Below are 27,723 nucleotides of genomic sequence, written 5' to 3' on the forward strand. Positions count from 1 at the left end.
TGTAAAGAATATTGAAAAGTTAGTAGGAATCGTGGTTATTATTATTGAGTGCTTTCACTGATCATGATGAAAGGTCTCACCACTGGGGAAGTATGTTTAGTACAGTAGAAGAAAGCCTGGGAGAAGGGCTTTTGGTGTGTAAGTGCCAACAGCTCCACTTTTCACCACTTCTTCACATTGTCCTATTCCAATTTTTTTACACTAACAAAGGCCCATACTTCCCTCCTACTGCTTTGATATCTCAGTTCGTTTAGGGGCTGGCATAGACAGCCAATAAAAGAAAACTGGAGCATGTGGATTGCAGGGTTTTCTCTTCTGATAAATGTTTGGTATTCCAATGACCTGTACTCAAGAGGAAGGACTGACTATACAGCAAGGGGTTTTAATGGTGATAAGTTTTTCCATTCCCATTGAGGGCAACATAAAAGGAAATGGAAAAGCTAGAACAGAAGGGATTTGATGGATTAGCAAGGTCTTCCAAGACCCTTAGTGCTAGAATATTCCATACTGTAAACACATTGCTTCTGGGTTTATTTGGGAGTAGTCCAGGTTTATGATTCAGCATTGTTTTGTATTGTCTAAGCCACCCAAAGGAATTCCCATGCATAATACAAAATGCATACATTAAGAACAAAGCCAAGGATTTTTTAAAATGCTTTTTATGTTTAAAATCATTTGTGGGGGGAAGTTTCAAATTCTCTTCTTTCATTATATTGCCCACTATTGTCCTGCTCATAAATGTTGGTGTTGCATAATGAGCAGGGTTGTGAACAAGTTTATTTGCTTATTTGTTTTGGTGGAGGAAGGGGGGGCTTTTTTGAGAAAAGAAAATTGGAACATTTGTTTAAGGAAAGTTTATGCCAAAATAATTTTCTCTGTTTTGGAAAAATAAGAAAGCCAGATCTGCTTTGAGCTTTTCATGTTACCTAATACTTTGAGAGTATGTCTTTACATCCGGTAAAATAATCACTGCACGCATAATTTATCCTCATTTTCAGAATAAAGTACACTGGAAAGAACTCAGAGATGCAGATTGGGGTGAAGTGTGCTATTAGCTTTTTTGCCCCTTCTGCAGTGGGAAAGGCAGATTGGGTAAGGGCACATGCACACACATAACATTCACTGAGATCCAGGTTGCCATGTTGCACAACCACAGGGGACACCCTTCCATTTTATCCCATGTGAATGATATCCACTAGAATACAACAGTGTAAATGGTGAGCTCGGGAATTATGCATCATTTAGTAATGTGCATATTTTGCTTCTAAATGCCACTTTTGGGCCGTTGCCTCATCTAGTGTCTTTTGGAAGCATTATGTCAAACCACCATGGCAACAACTTGAGATCAGTATTATGAAGGCAGTAGCTGGCAACCAAATCCAGTTTAAGATGCTCTCCTTCTGAGTACCTGCTGGGTTGTGAAAGAGTCACTAAAGCTTGGTCCCTGCACTCATGATACAGCACAGGGGGTGAACCATCAAAGGCAGGAGATTTTAGTCCTGTGGTCTATGAGTTTGTTGACCATAATTTTTTGAAACAAAAATCAGGAAAAAATGATTTGGCCAAAGATTATTTATGGTCTGTGAATATATTTAAAGAGAGTCTCACAGTAGCTTTTACTGATTTGTGTGACAAATCATTGTGTAGAAAAGAATGAAACTGCGAAATTGATGTTGTCCAAGGATTTTAATGTACACTTACAACCTATCATATGAATAGCTACCATTTATTGAAGGGTTGTTGTTGAAGTTTCAAATTGAGTGCTTTTTTTTTTTTTTTAACTGAATGGACACAGCTGTGTATCGATAAAACTTTATTTATTTATTATTATTATTATTTTTTTACTTTTTAAATTTATCTTTATTGTTGAGCGTGTTACAGGTATCCCATTTCCCCCCCAATTGATCCCCTCCACTTCCCTCCCACCCCTTCCTCAGGCCTTCACCCTGTTATTAACTGTGTCGATGGGTTATACATATAACTTCTTTGGTTAATCTCTTCCCACCCTCCACGCCCTTCCCTCTTTCCTCTGAAATATGATCGTCTGTTGCATGCATCAATGTCCCTGGATCTATTTAATTCATCAGATTCTTTTGTTCATTAGCTTCTTCTTAAAGAAGACCCTTCAACTTTTCCTGTAGTGCTGGTCTGGTGGTGATGAACTCCTTTAGCTTTTCCTTGTCTGAGAAGCTCTTTATCTGACCTTCAATTCTAAATGATAGCTTTGCTGGGTAGAGCAATCTTGGTTGTAGTTCCTTCTTTTTCATCACTTTGAATATTTCTTGCCACTCTCTTCTGGCCTACAAAGTTTCTGTTGAGAAATCAGCTGACAGTTGTATGGGTGCTCCCTTGTAGGTAACTAATTGCTTTTCTCTTGCTGCTTTTAAGATTCTCTCTTTGTCTTTAACCTTTGATATTTTAATTATGATATGTCTTGCTGTGGGCCTCTTTAGGTCCCTCTTCTTTGGGACCCTCTGTGCTTCCTGGACTTGTAAGTCAATTTCTTTCCCCAGGTAGGGGAAGTTTTCTGTAATTATTTTTTCAAATAGGTTTTCAATTTCTTGGTTTCTTTCTTCCCCTTCTGGCACCCCAATAATACAAATTTTGGGCCTCTTGAAATTGTCCCAGAGGCTCCTTATACTATTTTCATATTTCTGGATTCTTTTTTCCTTTTGCTCTTCTGGTTGGGTGTTTTTTATTTCCTCATGTTCCAAATTGCTAATTTGATTCTCAGCATCCTCTACTCTACTGTTGGTTCCCTGTAAATTATTCTTCATTTCAGTTCCTGTAGCCTTCATTTCAAATTGGTACTTTATTATGTTATCGATTTTCTCAGTTATTTCCCTAACAGTCTGCTTAAACATCCTTATAACCATTATTCTGAACTCTCTATCTGTTAGCTTGCTTGGATCTATTTCATTTAATTCCTCTTCTAGAGATTTCTTCTGTTCCTTCCTTTGTGACATGTTTCTTTGCCTCCACATTTTGGCTGCTTCCTGTTCGTTTCTATGTATTAGGTAGAACTGCTATGTCTCCTGGAATTGGTAGAATGGCTTTGTGTAGTAGGTGTCCTGTAGTGTCCAGTGGCTCAGCCTCCCCAGTCACCTGAGCTGGGCCTTCTAGGTCCTCCCCTGTGTGGGCTGTGTGCACTGTCCTGTTGTAGCTGAGCCTTGGTTGCTGTTGGCGTCCCTGGGAGGAACTGACCCCCAGGGCAATCAGTTGTAAGGACCAGCTGCAACTACAGCCAAAGAGCTGCAGTGCTGGAGACACCCTTATAGATCAGGATTTGGTTCAGTGGAGCTTTGGTGTTCACCAAGTGTGCCCCTTGAGTGTCACTTGTGGATGTGGTAGGGTTGTAATCCAGTGTGGTTGAGTCTGACCACCAGGTGCACTGTCTCTGGGGCCTCCCGGGAGGTGCAAAGTCAGCCCGTGCCAGTGCCTTGCTCAGGGCCACCCAACATGAGCTACACAGCAAACCGTAGTTGGCTGCTACTTGTGCTGGGCTTTGCGTTGTCCAGGAGAGGCCAAACTATGAGCCAATGCAGGCTGCCGCTAGTGCCAGCCCTGGGGCCGCTTATCAAGCCATATGGGGCCTGCTGCTGCTTGTTTGAGGGATTTTAGGAAAGTCCTAAGCATGAGGCTGGAGAGGCCACTTGCATAGAAAAGCCCCTTGGAAATGGCCTGGATGAGCTGCAGGTGGGGAGGGGCGGGGCTTCCAGGAATCAGGGGGCGGGGCCAAAGGTGTGAGTCAGGTACTGGCGATTCAAATATGGTGCCTGCCTGCTGGCTGTGTGCGGCAAGGATTCGCCAAAGGAGCAATGACCTTCACCAGCCCTTCTGCCTGGGAGAAAGCTGCCCCTTCACCCCTCGCCTGGATCTCAGGCAGGTTAGTTCCTCCCCGAGTGTCTCAGGTTCCTTTCAAGCTGCTGCCCTGCGCTGGGCTCAGAGGGAGTGTGTCTGAGTGAGTCCGTGTGCGGGCCCTTTAAGAGGAACTGTGTGGGGCTCCCGCAGCCTCCGAGACCCTCAGCCACAGTCCCCGCTGGTTTCACAGCCCGAAGTTTTGGGGACATTTCTTCCTTGCCTGGAGCCCTGGGCTGAGGGCCTGCTGTGGGGCTGGGACCCCTCCCTCCAACGGGAAACCTCCGCTGCTAAGATTCCCTTCCGGGTTTCAACCACGGCACCGGGTGTCGGTCGTGGGCCCGAGGCCGAGTCTCTGATTCAGCCCCGACCCGCCCGAGTCTCCGCCCCTCCTACCGCTCTCGGTGCTTCTTCAGCTCCCTGGTTGTAGGGCTTCTGTTCAGCCAGATTCAGGAGGCTCTGAGTGATGGTGGTTCTGTATTTTAGTTGTAATTTTGATGTGGTTGTGGGAGGGGGCGGGTACAGCTGTTACCTACACCACCATCTTGTTCCTCCTCTCAAATTGAGTGCTTTACAGAAATTATCTCATTTTCTCCTCAGGACAACTCTAGGAGATGGGTACTATCGATCCATTTTATAGAGGGGAATAACTAAAGTTCTGAGATGAGAAGTAGCTTACCAAGATCATGTAGCTAGGAAGTGGTAGAGCTGACATTTCTTTTTTTAAAAAAATTAATCTATATTGTTAAAAGTATTACAAATGTCCCCTTTTTTCTTCCATCGGTCCCCTCCCTCCTACAGCCCTCCCCAGTCACCATCCCAGTTCAGACTTTCTCGGTTCTGGTCCTCTTGGCTGGGAAGCCCAGCCTGGGGTTTATGCCCCAGAGTCCTCAGTGGGAACCTCTACTGCTGAGATCTCCCTCTGGACCTTCAGCTGCTGCCTGTGGGAGCCCAGCCAGCCCTCTTGCACCTCTGCACTTTTTATCAGTCTCTATTGCAGTTTCCATTTTTCGTCCTTGGTTATGAGGGTGCTCGCCGGCTTGTCTTCAGTTGCGGTTGATTATTCAGAATGTTTTTTATGTATTTTAGTTGTAATTCCAGTTTGGTCCTGGGAAAGTGTCAGTGTAGCTTCCACTCAGTCCACCGCTAACTTGGAATCTCTCAAGAGCTGACATTCTTATTGAGGCTGGCAGAACTCAATCTCTTAAGTGATACAACACTATTCTGTCTCTTCTATTTAATGGAGCTTTTATTCTTTTATTGGCAAGTTTTACTCTTTTGTGTGGGTCTGGAGTGCAGCAAAACACTGTAGTTCCAATAGGTCTAGAGATTTGCAACTCTCTCCTGTTGGTGGTGAATAAGACATTTCTTTTCTCTTCTATTTAGTTCACAACAACAAATATTTATTGACTACTTGGGTACCAGTCACTGCATTAGTAGTTATAGAATATAAAGATTAATGAATATTAATACTGAATTATTCCTTTTCTCAAGGTGTGCTGATTACAGAGAAAAGGGAAACACACAACTATCATAAGAGAGCAACTGTAATAAGAAATATATTTGGAAAGCTAATTATTATGAGCGTTTTGGGAAGGTAGAAATTAAATCTCACTAAGGGGCTTCCTATGGATTTGGCATTTAATGAGGGCACTGGAAGATTAGATTGTAGGGGTATTGTGGTTACTATGGTTGTATAGTAATTTACTCCCAAATATAGTGGCATTAAACAATCATTTTAGTTTTCTAAAAATGTTGTGTTCAGGAATTTAGGAAGGTCTCAGCTGAGCAGTTCTTGGTTGAGGTCTTTTATGTGGTTTTGATCAGATGTGACTAGGTCTGCAATCATCTGAAAACTCAAGTGCCTGGACGTTCAAGATGGTGCACTCACAGGGCTGGCACTGATGCTGGTTTTCAGTGGGAACTTAGCTGGGAGCTCAGCTGGGTTGCCAACTAGTGTGCCTACACATGGCCTCTATAGCATGGTAGTCTAAGGCAGAAGTTGTGTGGACTTTTCTAACTTAGCCTTGGAAGTAACACAACATCATTTCTGCAACATTCTACTGGTAAAGAAAGAATCACTATGAGCAACTGGGGAAGGGCTACAATCCTCACCTCTCAATGAGAGGAAGATCAAGGTTACATTGTAGAAGAGAATATGCAATCTTCCACAAGGGTATGACAGATAAATGTGTGGGTAGAGGGCCTTCTAGCCACATAAAACAGCAGAAGCAGGAAAGAAGGATGTTCAAAGTGTGTTGAAGGAATGGCAAGTTGTCTGGTTTGGCTAGGGTAAGGAGTATGATGAATTGGGGTAGATAATTTTTTTTATCCTCACCCAAGGATATGTTTTTATTGATTTTAGAGAGAGAAAAAGAGAGAGGAGGAGAGAGAGATGTGAGAGAGAAACATTCATCAGTTGCCTTCTGTTTGTGCCCTGACAGGTGATCGAACCCACAACCTAAGTATGTGCCCTGCCTGAGAATCAAACCCACAGCTTCTTTGGTGTATGGGATGATGCTCCAACCACCTGAGTCACCTGGCCAGGATGGGGGAGATAAATTTTAAAAACTATTTTGCGTCCTATCCACAGAGAGCTTTGAAAGCCAGAATACTGAGTGTGAGAGGCAATCTAGTGATGCGATTAAAAGCAAGGCTTTAAGTCAGCTTGAGCAACCTGTAATTATAAACTGAGTGACCTTGGGTGAATTCCTTACCTTTCTAGAGACTCAATGTTCTTACCTGCCAAAGGGGATAATTATAACTTTGTTGCAGTATTACTTCACAGGATAAGATAATAAATGTAAATCACTTATTTAAATAATCATCAATCATCAATCTGAGAGAAAGAAGGTAACAAATGAGAGTATTTGGGAATAAAGTAACATGATCATATTTGTTATTCAGGAAGATACCAGCAGGCTTGAAGTCAGGAAGACCAGTTAGGAAGAAATGATATTACCTAGTTGAGAAGCCATGAAAGTCTGAACTGGGATGGTGACTGGGGAGGGCATAGAATGACAAGATGTTAAGTAGATGCAGGTTTGTTTAGTGGCTCTTTGGCTACAAGAGTGAGCAAGAGGGATAACCTCACTTGGGTCCGAGATCAGAGGTCAGACGTCAGAGTGCAGGTCCTTCTGGTGGGGTGCTGCAAAGAGGCAGCATTTCTGCTCTCTAGGATTGCTCTTGCTCTCAACATAAAGCAACATCTTCAGCAAGAATCTAAAAACAATCTGAATCAGGGATTGTTGGGAAACTGATTTATTGGAGGAGTGTTCTCAGGAGAAAGAGAGTGAGGGAAGAAGGGGAGAGCAGAGTAAACAATTAAGAAAGAAGGTAATCCTGGCAGGTGTGGCTCAGTTTGTTGGGCATAGTCCTGTGCACTGAAAGACTGCTGGTTGTCAGTTCAGTTTCTGGTTGGGGCACATGCCTGGGTTTTGAGCTCGATCCCCGGTAGGGGGAGTGCAGGAGGGAGATTGATGTTTCGCTCTCACATCGATGTTTCTATCTCTGTCTCCCTCTCCCTTCCTCTGTCTCTAAAAATCAATTTTTAAAAAATCTTAAAAAAGAGAAAAAAGAAAGTACTGTTCCCTGGAGACCAGCTTCAGCTGGATCCCACAGGGAGCCCTGCAGCTTGACTGCATCATGCAATTAGTCACAACTTGAGGCAAAGGGGGCTGCCTTTTGTACTTCCCAGCCAGTCAGCCACTGGCTTTGGGTTGTCTGAGGGTGGTGGGGTAAGGTATAATCTCCTTTGCCAGATGGCTCTATTTGCCCAAGAGCAATTCTTTGGAGTGGGGGCAGCTGTGAGCTCTCAGCAACCACCATTCCTGGCAGCTCAGGAACGGGTACTGTCCTAGAAAAGGGGATTGGATGAGGCACCACCAGTGTCCCTTATAAGGGTCAGTATTGTGATCAATCTGCTTGACACCTTTCCCGAGTCAGGGAACCAGTGCAACTCAACTGCTCAGCATGCTATGTTCATTTTAGAAAATTCCTTTTGGTTGCAGGCTGTGATAATAACTAATGTCTTGTGTTTAGAAGATCATTTTTTTCTTCTTAAAGGGCCATAGAGTATGGCATTGTGCATGGGTAGACTGTGGAAATGCAGTCCAGCAGCATGTCTGTGGAGCCTCTTGGCTTACAGATGGGCAGACAGAAAGGAAGAGGAAAGCCAGAGAGGCTGATAAAACAGACAGCACATGGAGATGTGCATTATATCATACTTGCTGAAGATCTTCCCGCCCCCCCATAATTTATGTACCTCTCAAAGGACTCAGCAGGTGCTATTTATTTTATCTCTGGTCTGTGATCTTCTGTTCCATGAACACTGGATTTGATTGTTATTAGAAAAATCACTGTTTTCTTTGAAATGGAAGACTTCTGAAGCAATCTCTGAATGTAGTGCATGATAAATTTGACTTTTCATATAGGTACTGTTTGCTTCTTTAAAGTCAATATAAATGATTAAATGGGAGTAACTTATATAATTCAAAGTAAACACATACACACATACTAAATCTTTAGATGAATGGTTTGGCTACTTGCCACCAGAAATCTCCCATTTCCCTTTTATTATTAGAAGCAAACACAAAGCCAAATCAACACCATCAAGGGTTTGTCCACTTGGAAAGGATATTGCATTCCAGAGCAGTCTAAAGGTTACGCTACTCATGACAATTGTATATTGTTTTCTCTAAAGTTCATGGGAAGATAATAGCTGTTATTTTCTGCTTCATACCAGCTTTTCAGCACTCATAGTCCTTCTAAAAGGGAGAAGCACACCTTGTGTGCATTTTGCAATGTGGCCCTCTGTGGGCTTTCATCGGGAAGTTTCTACTGGACTGAAACCGTCTATTTACCTCCATGGTCTTACCATATTTTGTTATAGCAGCCCGAATGGACTAAGACATCCTCAATTTCAGAAAGAGAAAAAAATATGTATGAAAATCACTCACAGACTATCATTATTGGAGGTCAGAGGTTATGTTTTGACCAGATGACCAAAAATAAATGGTTTCCAAATATGTATTAGATGCCATCACATTGAGTGAGCTAATTAAGTTCTAAAGATTAAATGCTAGTGGGGTTTCTCACTTCTACCAAGATTAATCTCAAGAGGAACATGTTCTGTATGTATTTAAAATGAAATAAAAATCACCTTTTGTTATCCAATATATAATAAAAAGGTGACAGAAGATTCTGGATGAGCCTTTGAGCCTCAGATTCTGTATCTCTAAAGTAATAATTTTTATCTGACCTGTCACATAGTGTCACTGGGAGCATCTAAAGACATATAAAGGGAAAGGAACTTTACAGAGTCCCAAGTGATGTTCAAATATTGCAAACTAGGGGACATTTAATAATTACTCATTTAAAATGTCCTCTTTTATTCCATCACATAAGAAATATACACTCAGAAATTACAGACAAGAAAAAAAGGGGAAAAACTGATAAGATTTAAGGAGTTATTAAATTAAAAGTGATACCTCTTTGAGTTGGATGATATAGTGGGTTGAATCGTGGCTCCCCAAAAATGTGTCTGAGTCCTACCCCCCATACCTGTGACTATGATCTTATTTGGAAACAGGGTCTTTGAAGATATAATTAAGGACCTTGAGATGAGATCATCCTGAATTAACTGGATGGGCCCTAAACCCAAAGACAAGAAACCTTATTAGAAGAGGAGAAACACTGAGAAAAAATGTAGGGGAAAGCCACGTGATAATGAAGACAGAGATTGGAGGGATGCATCTACAAGCCAAGAATTGCCAAAGATTGCTGGCAGCCACCAGAAGCTGGAAAAAGCAAGGAAAGAGTCTTCCTTAGAACCTTCAGACAGATCATGGACTTCCTGACACCCTGATTTCAGACATCTGGCCTCCAGCACTGTGAGAGAATACATTTCTATTGTTGCAAGTCACCCACTTTGTGGTCATTTGTTATGGTAGCCCTATGAAACTAATACAGATGCTCACCATAAAGAAAGGCCTAGGAATTCCATCATGCCAGAGAGTGAGCAGAGTATTGAAAGACAAGGGAAGTGTGTGGTTGGCAATCTGCAATGCATGGCTTTTCTAATGAAAACATTTATTTTCTGCCCTTTCTTTTAAAAGTATAGCAGTCACTTTAAATGGACCCAAAGGAAACAGCATTAAAAACTATAATAAAGGCAAGTTAGGATAAGGTTGGAAAGGAAAGTAATCACAAAACATAATAAGACTGAGTCAGTTGAGTGGCCTTATCTTGTATTAAGGAGAGACTTTTGGCATAGGAATTAAGTAGGTGAGCATTTCCTCTTTAAAGTGGAGAATGAAAATAAAAGACGAAAGGAATTAGGAATGAAAGCAGTAAAGGCATAGAAAAATAACACCTAAGTGTTCAGAATATACACTGCCTTAAGTTCAGGCTTTATTTTTCCTATTTTTTGACTTAACATTAAGCTATATTTAAACATTTTAATAAAGGTGTCGATTCTTATCAAGTAATGGAAAAAATTTGTTGTTGAATTTGGGTGAGTCTGGGCAAAGGAAGTCCTGGGCTATTTGAGCAACCTTAATATGATACCTAGTGTTAGGATTTACAAGGCAATAGAATTTTTTTTTTTACCAATTCCACCCCGTCCCACCCCCCCTCCCCAGTCCCTTTCCACACCATTGTCCAAGTCCTTAGGTGGTGCATATATGCATATAAGTTCTTTGGTTAATCTCTCCCCCTCCTCTCACCTGCACTCCTCCATCCCTCTGAGATTTGTCAGTCTGATCCATGCTTCCATGTCATTGAATCATTTCTGTTCATCAGTTTATTAAGTTCTTTAGATTCCACATATAAATGAGATTATGTGATGTTTGCCTTTCTCTGCCTGGCTTATTTTGTTTAACATAATATTCTCCAAGTCCTTCCATACTGCCCCAAATGGTCCAAGATCCTTCTTCTTTACAGCTGCATAGTATTCCATGGTATAACTGTCCCACAGCTTTTTTATCCACTCCTCTACTGATGGGCACTTGGGCTGTTTCCAGATCTTAGCTATTGTAATCTGCGTTGCTATGAACATAGGGGGGCATATATTCTTTCTGATTAGTGTTTCAAGATTCTTAGGATATATTCCTAGAAGTGGGATCACTGGGTCAAAAGGCAGCTCCATTTTTAATTTTTTGAGGAAGCTCCATACTGTTTGAGATAGTGGTTGCACCAGCCTGCATTCCAACCAGCAATGCGCTAGGGTTCCCCCTTTCTCAACATCCTCACCAGCACATGTCATTTGTTGATTTGTTGATGGTAGCCATTCTTACAGGTGTGAAGTGATACCTCACTGTGGTTTTAATTTGCATCTCTCTGATGATTAGCGACCTTGAACATTTCTCCTATGTCTGTCAGCCATCTGTATGTCCTCCTTGGAGAAGTGTCTATTCAGGTCCTTTGCCCATTTCTTAATTGGGTTGTTCTTCTTCCTCTTGTGGAGTGGTATGAGTTCTTTGTACACTTTGGAAATTAGCCCCTTATCAGATATATCCTTGGCAAATATATTTTCCCAGACTGTGGGGTTCTCTTGTATTTTGAGGCTGTTTTCTTTTGCTGTGCAGAAGCTTTTTAGTTTGATTTAGTCCCATATGTTTATTTTTTCTTTTGTTTCTCTTGCCCTAGGAGATGTATTAGTGAAAATTCCACTATGTGAGGTGCCTGTGACTTTATTGCCTATGTTTTCTTCCAGGATTTTTATAGTTTCATGACTTACATTTAAGTCTTTTACCCATTTTGAGTTAATTTTTGTGTATGGTGAAAGTTGTTGGTCTAGTTTCAAATTTTTACATGTACCTGTCAAATTTTCCCAGCACCATTTATTGGAGAGGCTCTCTTTTCTCCATTGTATCCTCTTGCCTCCTTTGTCAAATATTAACTGACCATAATGGTTTGGGTCTGTTTCTGCGGTCTCTGTTCTGTTCCATTGGTCTATATGTCTGGTGTTGTACCAATACTGGGCAGTTTTCATTACAATGACTTTGTAGAACAGTTTGATATCCAGTAAAGTGATTTCTCCCTCCCTGTTCTTTTTTCTCAAGATGGCTGCAGCTATTCAGGGTCATTTTTGGTTCTATATAAATTTTCAAAATATGCTGTTGGTATTTTAATAGGTATTGCATTGAGTTTATAAATTGCTTTGGGTAGTATGGACATTTTAATGATATTAATTGTTCCAATCCATGAGCATGGTATATTCTTCCACTTGTTTATATCTTCCTCTGTTACTTTTTTCAGTGTCCTGTAGTTTTCTGAGTATAGGTCTTTTACATCCTTGGTTAAGTTTATTGCTAGGTATCTTATTTTTTTAGTTGCAATGGTAAATGGTATTGCCTTTTAGTTTTTCTCTCTGAAAGTTCATTGTTGGTGTATAAGAATGCCACCGGTTTTGAGATGATGATTTTTTATACAGCTACCTTGCCTAATTTGTTTATCAAATCTAGTAGTACTTTGATGGAGTCTTCAGGGTTTTCTATGTATGATATCGTGCCATCTGCAAATAATGACAGTCTACTTCCTCCTTTCCAATTTGGAGGCCTTTTATGTTTTCTTCCTGTGTGATGTCTGTTTCAAGGACTTCCAGTACTATGTTGAGTAGGAGTGGTGAAAATAGACATCCCTGTCTTGTTTCTGTTTTTAAGGGAAATGGTTTTAGTTTTTGACTATTGAGTATGATGTTGGATGTAGGTTTGTCATATATGGCCTTTATTATGTTGAGGTGTGATCACTCTATTCCCACTTTGCTGAGAGCTTTTATCAGAAATGGGTGCTGGATTTTGCTGAATGCTTTTTCTACCTCTATCGATGTGATCATATGATTTTTGTTCTTCATTTTGTTTATGTGATATATCAAATTTATTGATTTGCAAATATTATACCAGCCTTGCATCCCCAGAATAAATCCCACTTGGTTGTGGTGTATGATCTTTTTAATGTCTTGCTGGATCCCTTTTGCTAGTATTTTGTTGAGGATTTTAGCATCTATGTTCATCAGGGATATTGGCCTGTGATTTTCTTTCTTTGTAGTATCTTTATCTGGTTTTGGGATTAGGATGATGCTGGCCTCATAAAAAGAGCTTGGGAGTTTTCCCTCCTCTTGAACTTTTTGGGATAGTTTGAGTAGAATAAGTGTTAACTCTTCTTTGAATGTTTGGTAAAACTTGCCTGTAAATCTATCTGGTCCAGGACTTTTGTTTGCTGGGAGTTTTTTGATTACTGCTTCAATTTCATTAGTTGTTATGTGCCTATTCATGTTTTCTGCCTCTTCCTGATTCAGCTTTGGAAGACCGTATGCTTCTAGGAATTTGTCCATTTCCCCCATGTTGTCCAATTTGTTGGCATATAGTTGCTCATAGTATTTTCTTACAATCCTTTGTATTTCTGTTGGGTCAGTTGTTATATCCCCTCTTTCATTTCTGATTTTATTTATTTGGGTCCTCTCTCTTTGTTTCTTAGTGAGTCTGCCTAAAGGTGCATCGATCTTATTTATCTTTTCAAAGAACCAGCTCTTGGTTTCATTGATATTTGTATTTTATTTTTTGGTCTGTATGTTTTTAATTTCTGCTCTGATCTTTATTATTTCCTTCCTTCTACTTCTTTGGGGGTTTTCTTGCTGTTTTCATTCTAGTTCTTTTAGTTGTTGTGTTAGATGGTTTATTAGAGCTTTTTCTTGTTTCTTGAGATAAGCCTATAATGCTATGAACATTCTTCTGAGGATTGCTTTTGCTGTGTCTCATAAATTTTGGGTTGTTTTCTGTTCATTTTCATTTTTTTCCAAGAAGTGTTTGATTTCTTCCTTGATCTCATTGGTAACCCATTCATTGTTTAATAACATGCTATTTAGCCTCCATGTATTTGAATATTTTTGAGCATTTTTATGATGGTTGGTTTCTAGTTTCATGGCATTGTGATCTGAGAAGATGCTTGATATGATTTCAGTCTTCTTGAATTTGTAGATTCTTGCTTTGTGCCCTAACATGTCGTCTATTTTTGAGAATGTTCCATATACACTTGAGAAGAATGTGTATTCTGCTGCTTTGGGATGAAACGTTCTGTAAATGTGAATTAAATCCATTAGATCTAGTGAGTCATTTAAGGTCTCTGTTTCCCTGTTGATATTTTGTCTTGATGCTCTGTCCAATGCTGACTGTGGGGTGTTAAAGTCCCCCACTATGATTTTGTTGTTGTCAATCTTACCCTTAACGTCCACCAAGAAATGTTTTATATATTTAGGTGTTCCTATATTGGGTGCATTTATGTTTATATAAGGGCTATTTCCTCCTGTTGGATTGATTTCTTTAGTATTATGTAGTGACCATCTCTGTCTCTTGTTATGGTCTTTATTTTGAAGTCTATTTTGTTAGAAATAAGAATTGCTACTCCAGCTTTCTTTTCCTTTTGCTCCCATGGGGGGTCTCTTGTAGACAGCATATATTTGGGTCCTGTTTTCTTATCCATTCAGCTACTCTGCATCTTTTGATTGAAGCATTTATTCTATTTACATTTAAGATTACTATTACTATATACTTATTTAATGCCATTTTACCCCTTTATGCTGATATATCTTTCTCTCACTAATTTTTCTTTAAGAGCAGTCCTTTTAGAATTTCTTGCAATGCTGGTTTTAATGGTACTGAACTCGTTTAGCCTTTTTTTTTTTTTTTGGTCTGGGAAGCTCTTTATTTCACTTTTTTTTTAAAATATATCTTTATTGATTTCTGAGAGAGGAAAGGAGAGGAAGGGAGAGAGATAGAAACATCAATGATGAGAGAGTCATTGATCAAGCCCACAACCTGGGCATGTGCCCTGACTGGGAATCGAACCCCGATCGCCTGAATCCCAGGTTGATGCTCAACTGCAGAGCCACGCCTGGCTGGGCTCTCTTTCAATTTTAAATGATAGCCTTGCTGGATAAAGCAGTCCTGGTTGCATGTTTTTGCTCTTCATTACTTTGAGAACTTTATTCCACTCCCTCCTGGCCTGAAGAAATTCTGTTGATAGATCTGATGTCAACCTTATGGCGGTTCCCTTTTAGGTCACTGCTTGTCTCTTTCTTGCAGCCCTTAATATTTTCTCTTTGTCCTTGACATTTGTCATTTTAATTATGATGTGTCTTGGAGTCGGTCTCTTTGGGTCCCTCTTATTTGGAACCCTTGTGCTTCCTCAACTTGTGTGGCTTTCTTCCTCACCAGCATAGGGAAGTTATATGTCATTATTTCCTCCACCAACTTCTCTATCCCTTGCTCTCTTTCCTCCCCCTCTGGCACTCCTATAATGCATATGTTGTTTCACTTCATTTTGTCCCAAAGTTCCTTTAGACTGTCCTCATACATTTTAAGTGTTTTTTTCTTTTTCCTACTCTGATTGAGTCGTTTTTTTCTACCTTATATTCTAAGTCATTTATTCTATCCTCTGCTTCATTGAGCCTGCTTTTAATTCCTTCTAATGTATTCTTGATATCAGATATAGTATTCTTTATTTCTTCCTGATTCTTATTTATGATATGTATCTCTTTTTTCATGTTTTCACTAAGTTCTTCGACCTTACTATCAAGTGCCTTGTTTTTCTCATTAATTTCCTTGAGCATCTTTATAACCATTACTCTGAACTCTGTTTCTGATAACTTGCTTCATTCCATCTCATCAAAATCTTTTTCTGGTGATTTTTCCTTTCTTTAGTTTGGAGGTTTCTTTGTCTCCTTATTTTGGTGACTCTTACTGTTTGTATCTATATATTAGATATATTTACTGTCTCTCAGTCTTATGAGGAGGGATTTTTGTATTGTGAGTCCTGTGGAGCCCAGAGCTGTGTTTTCTTTATACTTCTGAGCTCTTTGCTCTAGGCGTGTCCCTTTTGTGGGTGTCCCCTTTGTTGGTTCTTTGGGCTCTTCTGTTGTGATTGGGTCTAGATTGTTGTTGACCTATTCTTGGGAGGACTCTCCTCTCAGGTTGTCTAACTGTGTCTCAGCCCTAACCACATTGTGTGAGCTGTTGTATGGGTGCTGGGAAGGTTGGACAATACACAACTAAATTTCCAGGAAACAAGGGGTATCTTATAAAATATCTTGATAATCACAATGAAAACAACACAAGTGAAAATAGGACTGGGAGAGTGAAGGGAGAACACAAACATTAAAGAAAAAAAAATGGTAAAGGAAAGAAAAGTGAAGCTAGAGAAAGAAAAGTATATTGTTTATAGTGAGAAAAATTTAAAAAAAAATACTAAACTAAACTAAAATGTAAAAAATAGAGAAGCTCCTGGGAGATAAAAGGGGGAGAGAAAAGATTCTAAAAAAAGGGCAAGCAAAGGAAGAGAATAGGAATAGGATAATAGTTGAATATGAAAAAATAAAAATACAATAAAGAGAATAACAGAAACTAACAATCAAACAAAAAGACAGGAAGGCAGAAGGGAAAAAAACAAAAGAAAGAAAAAAAAGAAGGAAAAGAAGAAAAAAAGTTATGCCAATGTATTGAGAGGAGAGAGAGAGAAAGCCAGGGCAGGGAGGGAGTCCAATAAGAGATTTGAGGGAAACTATAGAGAAAAGCAGGAAACCTATTGGTTATAATGATAAAGTCCCAGCAGTTAAGCAGGGAATATCAAGATCTTGATAGTAGAAGGAAAGATAAAAGAAACAAAACAAATAAACAAAACAAAATAAAGAAACAAAATAAAAAACAAGCTAAGCAAAGCAAAATTCTTAAAAAAATTAATTAAAATTTTAAAAAATATGTAAAATTTAAAAAGAAGAAAAAAGAACAAAAAAGCCCCCCTCCTTTTTCCTAAGGGGAAATAATAAATAAATAAAATAAAATAAAATAATAAAATAAAATAAAATAAAAAAATGAAAGAAAGAAAAGAAAGAAAGGAAAGAAAGAAAGGAAAGAAAGAAAGAAAGAAAGAAAGAAAGAAAGAAAGAAAGAAAGAAAGAAAGAAAGAAAGAAAGAAAGAAAGAGTCAAGAAAGAAAGTCAATCAGGTGAGTTTCTTCTGGGCAGCTTATGTTGTCTGAGGCTCACAGTTTTGTGTGATGATTTCAGTTTCCTGGGAGGTATTTGTGTATCAGCCAATGTGAGGAGCTGTCTAGGTTTGGCTCTGGTATTCTTAGGTAGTTGGTTGATCTGAGGTTCTCTGTGGACCACCTCCTCTTGTTAGGTATTTTGCAACCTTGTAGTTGCGTGGTCTTACTCCAGAGTCTTCTGTAGAGCCTTCAGGGTGCAGGATGGCTAGTGTAGCTTGGGATACCACTCCCCTTACTTAGAGGTTTCGCTGTCAAGCACTCACTGTGAGGGAGTTAGTCTCTGCTCCACAGCCAGCTCCTCAGTCTCTCCCCTACCCTCTAATTTTAGTTCCCCTTACACTGGTCTGCTGCAGTTTCAGATTGACTTGTCTGTTGCCTTTTTTGTATGGGCCATTTCAGCAGCCTGGGCTCAGTGGGTTCGATTAAAAAACATTCCAGTGAGCACTTTGCCTGCCAAGCCCCAGCAGGGGTTTTCAGCTTTTCCTTTAGTTCCCAAACAATAGTCCCTTAGAGTCATGTTCTTGTAATGTCCTCCTGTGAGCTGTTCCCCCTTCTCCCTCACAACTGTGCCATGCGGGGGATATCTGGGGCTTCAGTGAGCTGATCCAGCCCCTTTCCTGTTGAGGGTGATGCTCCTAGGCTGCAAGAGAGGTAGGTGTACTCCGCCCCTCCCTTCCCAGAACTGGTTGGCTGGGGGCACCAGGCACTCACCTCGATCACTCTACTATGCAGACACAAATCCCAACTTTCACTGGTCTGTCTGCCCAAGGCAAGCCAGGAAGGTGCGATCCAGTTCAGTGATCAAAAACTCAAAAAACGAACAAAGTAACACACAAGCAGAGAATCTGCCTGCAAGGTCCTGCCCCTGTGCCAAGGCACCCAGCAGGAGGGGACCCAAAGTCAGTGCCACACAGCTCCCCTGCACTGCTGGTCTCAATAAAGCTGGGACTGTTCCACGCGTGCCACCACGGCACCCCTCAAGGCTTGTCAAAAATCCCAGAATCTCCCCACTGGGAGCTCAGGGCAGGATGGCTCTCTTTTCCTTCTCTGCACCACACAGATTAAATGATTTCTTGGGCTCAACACAAGGCCTTATAGGAAGGCAGACGGTCCCTCCCTGTATGTGGCTGCTCATTGCAGACCTCTGGTCCCTTACTATTCTGGTGCCACACACTTTGGGACTGCCTTTCCTGTGGTCAGCACTCTGAGCCAGTCACTGCTGCCATTAGAAGCTTTGTTTCTAGGAAGGCGCTGTCCCCTCCTCTCAGGCACACTATTCCCCTGAGTCCCTCTGCCCTCTGCGTGGGGCACTCCTTCCCTTCTCCTCCACTTGGGGTTTGAGATCTCCACTTTTGGGTGCCAGTCCACAATCCCAAGGTGAAGGAGCTTTGCAGTCTCTAACCCTCGGGGCTTGGAGTCCAGCACAGGCTTCAGGGGGGACTCCCCCTTTCTACGCTCCCCCTTTACCAGACTTTATGATGTTTCTTCAGTGCTCCCTACTCGAAATATGTCCACTCAGGTATATTTCTCTGGTTTTTCCAAGCTGGTTACGTAGTATTTTACGAGTAAGTTGAGTCTGTGGCTGGGAGCAGGGGCACTCTGCCTCTCATAGTGCCTCCATCTTCCTCCTGAGGGCAATATAATTCTTAACGACCATTTTGTGAGCTTCCCCGCCACCACAGGAGAACAAAGACCAGGAAGGCTTATCGGACAAGAAATGCTGGACACCAGGAATCAAACCATATAAGGAGCTAAAACTGACACCAAGAAGCACCTGATCACACATTTGCATTCCTGTTGACTGAACTCCACTGTCCAAGCCCACCAACCAAGCCCTCAAAGCCCAGAAGCTTCCCACCAGTGGCTACATATAAGAATGGGATTTCAGTTCCTAGGGGCTGCCAAACATCAGCTTCTAGGAGCTGCCATCATCGACCCAATACCCTTTGACTTGGTGTTGTGTAACCCTTCCCTTTGGATATCCCCATCTCCCTTCCCCCTTTTAAAAAATAAATTCAAATTTTCTTTATTCACCTTCTGAGATTGCTAGCACTACCAACTTTAACCTTTCACCTGGTACCTACAGCTCAACCAGTGGAAGCCCAAATTTATAATATGAATTTTTTTTTTTTATGTCTTGGGACTGACCTCTTTCCCAGAAGGATATTTAAAAGAAGTCCTGCTCAAGGCAGAAGTCCCCTTAATTTAAAGTCTTCCTGGTTTCTGTTTTGTCAATCCTCACCCTCTTAGTTTCTTCTTTTATATTCACTTGATGTATTTTTATGATTGTTTTGTTGTTAGTTGCTTTCATAAATACCACTTAATTCTCATGATGATCTTGGGAGGTACCTATTACCATTCATTACATTTTATATACAAGGAAACCAAGAAACTGTGATATTGGAGGTACAGTGTAGTGGGTGGAAATCAAACATACTTGGATAAGACTTCTGGCTCCATGTCCAGAAATAAGCTGTGCGATTTTGGATGGATAAATGGCATAACCTCCCTAAACATCAGTGTTCTCACAAGCAAAATGGGATAATACTCCACTTTTTTTGTCTTCTAAGGAGCCCTTTATCTTTACTTCTTACTTTATTGTCTGAAATTGAGATGTGTCTTATAATTGCTTTGTCTTGTAAAGTATTATTTCACCCTATAAAGCTGCTATAAAATTGATGTCTTACCATTGATAGTACTTGATAATTGAGGGATTTAGTAATGCATACCCTCCAAGGTTCTTTTTTCTCTCTCCAAGTTTCTTATAAAGCTTAAGGATTAGGTATGTAAGTGATCGGTACAGATTCAGAGCTCAAGACATGTTAATTTTTATTACTTTTCAGTAACTTGATCATAGGTTATATTAGTAAGTGACAAAGTCTAGGTTGGAACCAAGTTTGTAATTATAGTTATAGAAATTTTTTTCTAGCCAAAAAATTTTAGCTTCAAATATATTAGCTGTGAGTTGGTCCCCCATATCATGGCTCAGACTCCTTGATTTTTTTTCTTTTGGTTTATGCAATTTTTCTGAAGAAAAAGAAATCAGTTACTAGCAGAGCTATTAATTGATCACTCATCCATTGACAACTTGTATCATTTATTCAGTGCTATATTAAACAGTGTATTGGTAGATAGATTAACTAATAGCTCCAAGCCTCCTAACAATTTTAATGAAAATTATAAAATGTTTGAAACCCTATTTTGGAACACAAAGGGTGTTTGACTTCCAATTTCCATTCTCTGTAGAACAAAAACAGGTCATTCCTTTATTGACATGCATTACATCACATTTTCTGTTCTGCTGATGCTATAAATTCAATACCAATTCTCCAGCCACCTCAGTTATGAGCATAAAGTATATCATGTAACCTCTGATCTCTAACAGTGGAAGGCTAAAACAAGAATGGATGCTGCTAGAATAATGCTGTTTCCTTTGATGCAACAACTGAGCATCCATCTCCCTCTCCCTCAGACTTCTTCAGCATGTTAGAGCAGTGAGGAATGGTTTTAGTCTCATAATCAAGTTAGAGTGAAGACTGGCCGCATTATACACATGCTTCATTTTAAAAATATTCTGAATCTTGGGCAACTGTTCTCTTGCAACTACTTTACAGTTTCTAAAAGCAGTGATTGTCCAAAGCTGGAAGGAGTTAAGTCTTTTCAGATAAGCATGCGAATGAATGGAGAGAGGTAGACAAAAAATTAAAGCCCTGGCCAGTGTGGCTCAGTGGTTAGAATGTTGGCCCGCACATTGAAAGGTCGGTGTTGGATTCCCAGTCAAGGGCACGCAGGTTGATAACACCCTGGTAAGGGTGTGTGTGGGAGGCAACCAATTATGTGTCTCTCTCACATCAATGTTTCTCTCTCTCTCTGTTCCCCTTCCTCCCTCCCCCCCTTCCACTCTCGCTAAAATAAATGGAAAATATCTTCAGGTGAGGAATAACAAAAAAATTAAATTAAAAGAGATGAGTTCTGATAGGGGAGCAGCTGGATAAGAAAATAAAAAAAGGAACAGTAATTTAAAGTTTATTCCAGCTATTAATGCAGTTTATTCTGACTTGAAGGTGGCATCACATGGCATACTTCTGAGCGCATTCTTGAGATATTCTGTTGTACTTATCTTTGTCTGTTTTATAGATTTGTGCAATCTCTGGCACTAGGGGGTCATCTAGGGGGACATAATAGTGAACAAGTAGATAAAATAACTTTAGCAATAATTAAAGGAGGAGACCATTGTGATCTTAGAACAGCGAAACAAATGCTGCCATTACTGTTAGTATTTGGATGATAAATTCTCTCTCTCTTTTTTTTTAAAGCTTGACAGGTATAATTTACATACCATAAAGTTCACCCATTTAAAGTGTACAATCCAATAGTTTTTAATATACTTACAGAGTTATGCAACCATCACCATAATATAACTTTAAAATATTTCTATTACTCCATAAAGAACCCCCGTATCTATTATCAGTCACTCCCCATTTCCTGATAATTCCCTCAGCCTTACACAACCACTAATCTGCTTTCTGTTTGTATAGATTTACGGATGATAAATTCTTGTAAATGAAATCGTAGTGGTTTGAAGGGGTAGGTAGTCTAGGAAAATGAATTGTCAAAATTCACTGCCTTGGTATGGGCTGTCATTAGGTCTGATGATTGTGGCTTCTCAATGAAACATTAAAAAAAGGAAAACTTGTTATCCCCAACTGGACCTGCAAAACATTGTGCTGTAGAGTCACGGGCCAAATCCTTAAATTCTTTATTCATCCGTTTCAGCGTCATAGTCTGTCCTTTGCACCTGACTCCTCACTATCTCGCTGTGTGTTCAAAGGTCCTGCCAGAACTCTCGATTATCCCGGCAGGGAAGGATTGTCTGTCATCTCACATCAGCTCTGCCAGACACAGGCGCAGACGGGCCTGGGTCTCCCTCAAGCTGTGGCCTCAGTCTTCTCTGCACATGGAAGCTGGGTGCCTCCCCAGTCCTACGGGGCTCACAGGCATGACAGAGCCAGAAGGTGTGGGCTCTGAAAGAACTACTCGACTCCTTGATTCTTGTAACTCTGCCTAATCTTTCTAATTTCTAATATCTTCACCAGGCATAAATCATGTTGAACCCATCAACATTTAAAATTTGAAGTTGTAATCCTAAAATCAATTCACATAGGACTTTTATAATTATTATGTTATATTAAATTGTCATGTTATCTATTGGAGATTGAGCTTCTGGGATAACAGAAACTAGCTGAAAGGCAAATAAAAGGGTAAATTTCAAGATTATTGAAATGAAATGAAGCCTTTAGTTTATTCCAACATCTTCTGTTTTGTAGTCTTTTCTTTTCCTTCCAGAGGTAATCAAGAATTCCTCATTGTACTGGTGATTGTTGTCGATACTCCCTTATCCATCAAAAGTGAGTATGAACTGGGGAAGGGAGTGTGGCCAAGAATCTCAACCACCAAGTTAATATAGTGGACACAATTATTATTATTATTATTATTATTATTATTATTATTATTTGTCTGCCAGCATCAAATCTTTCTTCTTTTCCACTGGAGAAACTCTGTTCTCCCTCAGTCTTTGTGATTTTTTTTATGGGTAGGTTTTATCCTAGGGGTGGTTGAGAAACCCAAGCCTAGACAATCAGCATATTTTATCCTTTTGGCCACAGCATTTGGTTCAGGGATGAACAAATAACTTAAATTTTTTGCTTAATTTAGTTTGAGTTTTAACTTTCTAACACTTTAGAGCAAAAGAGTTCATCACTAATATAATTGGAAATCAAGACCAATTGGTGATTGGGGACACCCTTAATAGCCACAGGCCAAATTGGAACTAAACCCTTAATGAAGAGTTGATGAGGATAGTTTTTCAGGGTCCCCCGGCACCATCAAGGAAGAGGCTTGCTCTGATGGACCAACCCAGGTGTAAAATCAGCCAGGCAGATATTTTCATTAACAGTGAGGTTATCGTGGTACCACAGATCAATAACCATTATTTAAACCACACAGTTTCCTCTTTTTGCATTCAGTGTTTGTTAGCTAATCATTTGGACTTAATTTAGCCTTTCTTTTCTGGGAAGGGAGTACATATAGCAGGTGAGACCTGTGCTCTGAGAGGTATTTGGTAGGGTAGACTAAATGGATAAATTCATGGTCAGGGTTGTAAGTGAACCTCCTGTGAATTTGATGATTATGAGCTAGTCCAACAGGTGAGCTCAACCTTGGATAATTTAACACATTGGAATTTCTGAACCTGCAAATTTGAAAATCACATTCAAAACAGAAATGATTAATGGCAAGGAAAGAACCACCTTAAAGATTACCTCAAAACACCAAATTTTAAAATTACTTATTTGTTGTTTACTCTTGATTTGGTGTTTGTTCTTTGAAATGTATTCACTTATCTAAGATCATGGGTGCATTGTGTGGGCAATCAGTGAGGGTTTGGTGGCTGATTGACTTGCCTACATTTTTTTGAGACCTCAGCCACCAAACTTTGTGATCCTTTGTGTGGTTCCTGAAATGCTAGCTATGAGATGTGGCCATCATAGCCCTGGTAAGATGTTCTAAGATGTTACTTGATAAAGTGGTTCAGTCTTTTAGAATGTTTATATCCATGACTACTCTGGTAAGGCATGAGGTTCTAGAGAAAGGGGTAGAAAATTGAATATCCAACTTATTTTATAGTATGGCTTATTACAGCATCTTCAAGGTAAAGAATGCCGTTAAGAGGCTATTTCTCTTCATTAAGAAGATTTGACATTCCTATGTGAATTGCAAATCTTAAACTAGTAATAGACTTGCTAAGATTTTAGCTTATTAAGAGCAACAAATGCTGAATATCTACTACATACGTGGCATGGGTTAAGTAAATGTTCCCTTTTATACAATGGAAGTGCAAGATACTGTCAAAGTAATTTCATAATCATTTCATAAGCCAGATAAAGGCACTTACCATAAAGGTTGTAATATTTTTTAAATGTCAGAGCAGTAACTGAATAATTATGAGTTAAGGCACATTTTTGTTAGTAATTTGTCACTCTTACTATGGCATTAACTTCCTCCAAATTGCTCATTTGACATTTTTCAAATCCATATTGTGTGAGGAACTTCACAGTGGACATTGCCTTGTTTTCTTCTTTTACACACTTTTTTAAAACAGTGTCTTTTAAAAAACCATACAAATTAAGCACAAATATCTTCTAGTAATAAAAATTTTTCAAGTGATGTAAAGACAAATGTCCCCTTTTATTCCTATTCAATCTTACTTCCCTTCTAGAAGTTACACTGTTAACTGTTTAGTGTATCTACTTCCAGCATCTTCTATATGCATTTATGAAAATATATGTGCATACATTAGTGTATGGTTTTATTTTTGGTATGTGTGTTTATAAATTGGATCATAGTATACACGTTGCTTTACAACTTGCCTTTTTCACTTAATGGGGTGTGTTAGAGGTCTTCCCATATGAGTACATGTAGATTTATTAGCACAATCATTCAACAAGTATCTATTGAACATTACTATTAAGGATTTTATTGTTGTTCAGCAAATATTCACTCTCCTTTCCTTAACTCCTCAGGGGAGAAACATATTTCCCTGCTCCAATGATGCAGAACTTGCTCATATGACTTGTTTAGGCTGATGGAATGTGAGTGGTGGAAGTGGCAGTGTGCCAGATCTAGCAGAAGCTTTGAGAGGCTTTACAAGTTCCATTAGCCTTCTTGGGCTCCTGCCCTCCACTAAAAGAATAGTATGCTCCCCATGTTCTTCAGTCTGGCCTCTGGCATGGGAAGACATATGGAACAGACCAGAACCTAACACATAGCCTGGAACAAAGTTGCTACAGTTGATTGTAGAACAGTGAGCAATAAATAAACATTTGTTGCTATAAGCTGTTGAGATTCTGGGATTTCTGTAACTCAGCATGATTACAGCAAAAACTGACTGATACAAACACTCGTTATTTGTCAGGCTTTGTTCTAGATGCTGGGAAAACAATAAAAATCCCTGTCCACCTGGAATTGACATGGAAGAGCTGGATAGTATTCCATGGAATGGTTGAACCATCCCATTGTTTCTTTTTCAGTCTTATAGAGCTTTAGTAGAAAGTGCTTAACATGCAATATTTGTGTCTTCAATGCTTCTGTCACCTCCATCCCCTTCGTTTCACCACCACTGCCACCTATTCACTTCTCTCCTCTTTACCTTCTACTTTGATTGTGGAAGAATCCATTGTTCTTCCCACCTTCGGAAGTCCCATACATTATTGTAGGTACAAATTCTAGCTACGACTTTGACTCGCACAAAACTGTGATCCTTTTTCCTTTTTTACCAAACACAAAGTCTGGCCCTCAATGTCCATTTTCTTTCAACTTCCCAACTTCATTCTTCCCTTAGTCCTGCACTCTTGTGTTTTGCCAGGTCAGTTTGCTTACTGCTCAGGGCACACATCCTGTAGTGAACTTTATGGTGGGCCACCCAGAATTTCTCCAGGACTGAGTACTCACTTGCCCAGCTGCTGGGAGTGTTGGCAGATGATCACTTTCATACAAGTCCCTCTCTGGGGATTTTTTTCATATGAAGAGAACCACCTCACCCAAGGTTCACATTCCTTCCCAAGGACAGCCTACATCCACTGACTGGTTAAAAGAGGGGACTCTAAAGATCTATCCCCCTTGTGTCAAGGCAAGATAACTCTGAAAAGTCATCCCAGCTTCAGAACAACTAATGAGATTGGCTAAGGCCTTTTTTGTGACTGTATTGCAGCCCAATGCCTTTCTTTGCCTGATCCTACTTCTTTCATTCCCCCCACAGGGACTGATCCCAAGAACACTCTATATTTTCTGAATGCTAAACTCCATCTCAGAGTCTGTTTCCTGGGAAACCTGATATAAAACACACCCTGTAGGTCCTAGGACTTTCCTATACCTTGGGACCTTTGATCATGCTGTTCACTCTACCCAGAACACCTTCACTATAGTTCTCTGCTAGTTAAAACTCTACTAATATTTCATAGCCTCCCTGAAACATCACCTATTCCTGACTACCTTTTCCCTGATTCCTCCACCCAGGAGCCCGTGCTTTCCCTTTGAACTCTTCATCAGTGATTCTCTTTTCATACTTCTGTTATGGTGTTATGGGAGCTGGCAGGTTGTAAGGGAAGAGCTTGGACTTTGGAGTCAAGTAGGTTGGTACTCCTCCGCTTACTAGCTGTGTGACCACAGACTCCTCAGTTTTTCTCATCAACAAAATAAGCTTGTTGTGAACATTAAATAAGATAACATAAAGTGCCTGGCTATAGGAGGTGGTCAAGTTTGAGATCCTCTCAACTCTCCTTTCTTCTCTCATTTATTATATCTTGTATTGTTATTGATTATACCAGTCATTTGTGGACTTGTCTCATCTGCCTATGGGATTAGTAAGGGTTTAGCACAAAGAGTTTAATAAATGTTAAGCTGAATACCACGTCTGAGAAAAATCTTCTAGTTTGTTTTTGGAGCTAAGAATTTCCATGTTGTATCCCATAATTCATAAATTTATCACACTTATTTGTCCAGAATGTCTGTTTATGGGTTTTCATTAGGAACTGTAGCAGCAAGAGTTCTGACAGCCTCTGGCTGGCCTTGTTTTCTCAACTGCAAGCACCATATGGGAAGCCAAGCTGCAAACAATGGTGCCCTTAGAGAGTTTGGATTCAGATAACAGCTAAGGAGTTTCCAGGAAAAACATATACATTGGTATTCCTATGACTAAAGTTTCTTTTCTTTTTAAAAAAAATTTTAATTATTTTTATTGACCAAATTAAAAATATAATAATAACAATTGACTACCACTTTTTGTAATACAGATAAACTTATCAGAATAATGAAATTTTTTTGGAGAGGATAACATTTGTCTTAACTATGGTTCAAACTTAGTGTGCCCATTCATCAAATTGACTGCAAATGTTGTTTATCTGTAAAAGCCATTCTTAGCTTTCCAATCTTACAAAAACAGTCAGTGTAGCTTGCTGACCTTTGATCTATTTGTTTAACTCTTATGACTAAAGTTTCTTTTAATCAAAAAAATTTTATGACCATAGTTGAGAATTCTAAAATAATCTTAAAGGTTAGAACTGGGGCAAGAAGTGACCAAGTTAGCACAGTACTTACCTTATGTTCAGGACATGTTTCTTGAATGAATAAATGAATGAATGGAAGGGTGTGGCTGAGCCATGGGTGAAATTCTGTAGACGGAATACTACCATCTTCTCAGACACACTCGGGTCACCCTCAGGGAAAACTGAAGAGCAGACTACTCTCCTACGTAGCCACTCTTAGGTATAGGTATGGTTGCTTGGGTAAGTAAAAGACTCCTCTTGTGTCAGCATGTTTTAGAAAGGAAACACGGGTGGTGATAAGGCTGTGATTCTGGAAGTTAAATTTATTTAAAATCCCAGGATAGCTTTAAGTTCAAGTTTCTTAATAGACATAAATAGTTTCTGTCACAAGTTGGGTTCCCCTCAGAAGCTGAGACTGAGTTTAGTGTGCAAAATGTTTATTAAGGAGAGCCCCTGAGATCAACACCTGTAAGAAGGAGGAGAGGGAAGCAGAAGTGGGCAGAGGGAGAAGTTGAGGTGGGATGCAGGCCCAAAGACAGCTTTGGCCTATGCTACACAGGGCTCTAGAGCTAGATCACCCTTCAGAGTTGTCCTAAGTTGGGCCCAAATGATCAGGTCTTTATACCTTTGGCCCAATCTGTCATTATATGTGGGTTGTCCCCAGAATGGTGTGATTTGGGGTGAGGTGGTTCTCTGCAGCTGAGGCAGACGCTGAAGAAGTGGAG

At 39.9% G+C, this 27,723-nt stretch overlaps 1 pseudogene across 1 annotated transcript; it reads right to left on the reverse strand.

Annotated features, from left to right (window-relative positions):
• Positions 1-20,968: 20,968 nt before the first annotated feature.
• LOC308551030 (ubiquitin-conjugating enzyme E2 D3 pseudogene) lies at positions 20,969-21,680 on the reverse strand (annotated as a pseudogene). Its single transcript has 2 exons — positions 21,411-21,680; positions 20,969-21,200 (listed from the first exon to the last, which is right to left on the reverse strand). The product of its transcript is annotated as a ubiquitin-conjugating enzyme E2 D3 pseudogene (transcript).
• Between the last annotated feature and the right edge of the window lie 6,043 nt (positions 21,681-27,723).

The sequence above is a fragment of the Miniopterus schreibersii genome (genome assembly GCF_964146895.1).
Source record: "Miniopterus schreibersii genome assembly, chromosome: X".
In the NCBI taxonomy this organism is placed as follows: domain Eukaryota; kingdom Metazoa; phylum Chordata; class Mammalia; order Chiroptera; family Miniopteridae; genus Miniopterus; species Miniopterus schreibersii.